Here is a 2,796-nt window from a genome sequence, read left to right on the forward strand (position 1 = left end):
ACATGGAGCTGGTTAGGGGTTAGGTGGCTCTTTCAGTGTTACAACCGTTTGTCTGTCTGTCTGTCTGCAGCACATGGAGCTGGTTAGGGGTTAGGTGGCTCTTTCAGTGTTACAACCGTTTGTCTGTCTGTCTGTCTGCAGCACATGGAGCTGGTTAGGGGTTAGGTGGCTCTTTCAGTGTTACAACCGTTTGTCTGTCTGTCTGTCTGCAGCACATGGAGCTGGTTAGGGGTTAGGTGGCTCTTTCAGTGTTACAACCGTTTGTCTGTCTGTCTGTCTGCAGCACATGGAGCTGGTTAGGGGTTAGGTGGCTCTTTCAGTGTTACAACCGTTTGTCTGTCTGTCTGTCTGCAGCACATGGAGCTGGTTAGGGGTTAGGTGGCTCTTTCAGTGTTACAAGCGTTTGTCTGTCTGTCTGTCTGCAGCACATGGAGCTGGTTAGGGGTTAGGTGGCTCTTTCAGTGTTACAAGCGTTTGTCTGTCTGTCTGTCTGCAGCACATGGAGCTGGTTAGGGGTTAGGTGGCTCTTTCAGTGTTACAAGCGTTTGTCTGTCTGTCTGTCTGCAGCACATGGAGCTGGTTAGGGGTTAGGTGGCTCTTTCAGTGTTACAAGCGTTTGTCTGTCTGTCTGTCTGCAGCACATGGAGCTGGTTAGGGGTTAGGTGGCTCTTTCAGTGTTACAACCGTTTGTCTGTCTGTCTGTCTGCAGCACATGGAGCTGGTTAGGGGTTAGGTGGCTCTTTCAGTGTTACAACTTGTCTGTCTTTGTCGCACATGGAGCTGGTTAGGGGTTAGGTTGTCTGTCTGTCTGTCTGTCTGCAGCACATGGAGCTGGTTAGGGGTTAGGTGGCTCTTTCAGTGTTACAAGTGTTTGTCTGTCTGTCGTCTGCAGCACATGGAGCTGGTTAGGGTTAGGTGCTCTTTTGTCTGTCTGTCAGCACATGGAGCTGGTTAGGGGTTAGGTGGCTCTTTCAGTGTTACAACCGTTTGTCTGTCTGTCTGTCTGCAGCACATGGAGCTGGTTAGCTGGGGTTAGGTGGCTCTTTCAGTGTTACAACCGTTTGTTGTCTGTCTGTCTGCAGCACATGGAGCTGGTTAGGGGTTAGGTGGCTCTTTCAGTGTTACAACCGTTTGTCTGTCTGTCTGTCTGCAGCACATGGAGCTGGTTAGGGGTTAGGTGGCTCTTTCAGTGTTACAACCGTTTGTCTGTCTGTCTGTCTGCAGCACATGGAGCTGGTTAGGGTTAGGTTAGGTGGCTCTTTCAGTGTTACAACCGTTTGTCTGTCTGTCTGTCTGCAGCACATGGAGCTGGTTAGGGGTTAGGTGGCTCTTTCAGTGTTACAACCGTTTGTCTGTCTGTCTGTCTGCAGCACATGGAGCTGGTTAGGGGTTAGGTGGCTCTTTCAGTGTTACAACCGTTTGTCTGTCTGTCTGTCTGCAGCACATGGAGCTGGTTAGGGTTAGGTGGCTCTTTCAGTGTTACAAGCGTTTGTCTGTCTGTCTGTCTGCAGCACATGGAGCTGGTTAGGGGTTAGGTGGCTCTTTCAGTGTTACAACCGTTTGTCTGTCTGTCTGTCTGCAGCACATGGAGCTGGTTAGGGTTAGGTGCTCTTTTTCAGTGTTACAAGCGTTTGTCAGCACATGGAGCTGGTTAGGGGTTAGGTGGCTCTTTCAGTGTTACAACCGTTTGTCTGTCTGTCTGTCTGTCTGCAGCACATGGAGCTGGTTAGGGTTAGGTGGCTCTTTCAGTGTTACAACGTTTGTCTGTCTGTCTGTCTGTCTGCAGCACATGGAGCTGGTTAGGGGTTAGGTGGCTCTTTCAGTGTTACAAGCGTTTGTCTGTCTGTCTGTCTGTCTAGGGTTAGCACATCTGAGCTGGTTAGGGTTAGGTGGCTCTTTCAGTGTTACAACCGTTTGTCTGTCTGTCTGTCTGCAGCACATGGAGCTGGTTAGGGGTTAGGTGACTCTTTCAGTGTTACAACCGTTTGTCTGTCTGTCTGCAGCACATGGAGCTGGTTAGGGGTTAGGTGGCTCTTTCAGTGTTACAACCGTTTGTCTGTCTGTCTGTCTGCAGCACATGGAGCTGGTTAGGGGTTAGGTGGCTCTTTCAGTGTTACAACCGTTTGTCTGTCTGTCTGTCTGCAGCACATGGAGCTGGTTAGGGGTTAGGTGGCTCTTTCAGTGTTACAACCGTTTGTCTGTCTGTCTGTCTGCAGCACATGGAGCTGGTTAGGGGTTAGGTGGCTCTTTCAGTGTTACAACCGTTTGTCTGTCTGTCTGTCTGCAGCACATGGAGCTGGTTAGGGGTTAGGTGGCTCTTTCAGTGTTACAAGCGTTTGTCTGTCTGTCTGTCTGCAGCACATGGAGCTGGTTAGGGGTTAGGTGGCTCTTTCAGTGTTACAACCGTTTGTCTGTCTGTTTGTCTGTCTGCAGCACATGGAGCTGGTTAGGGTTAGGTGGCTCTTTCAGTGTTACAAGCGTTTTTGTCTGTCTGTCTGTCTGCAGCACATGGAGCTGGTTAGGGGTTAGGTGGCTCTTTCAGTGTTACAAGCGTTTGTCTGTCTGTCTGTCTGCAGCACATGGAGCTGGTTAGGGGTTAGGTGGCTCTTTCAGTGTTACAAGCGTTTGTCTGTCTGTCTGTCTGCAGCACATGGAGCTGGTTAGGGGTTAGGTGGCTCTTTCAGTGTTACTGGTTAACAGTGTTGTTGTCTGTCTGTCTGCAGCACATGGAGCTGGTTAGGGGTTAGGTGGCTCTTTCAGTGTTACAACCGTTTGTCTGTCTGTCTGTCTGCAGCA

Source organism: Oncorhynchus nerka, linkage group LG18, assembly GCF_034236695.1.
Source record: "Oncorhynchus nerka isolate Pitt River linkage group LG18, Oner_Uvic_2.0, whole genome shotgun sequence".
Lineage (NCBI taxonomy): Eukaryota > Metazoa > Chordata > Actinopteri > Salmoniformes > Salmonidae > Oncorhynchus > Oncorhynchus nerka.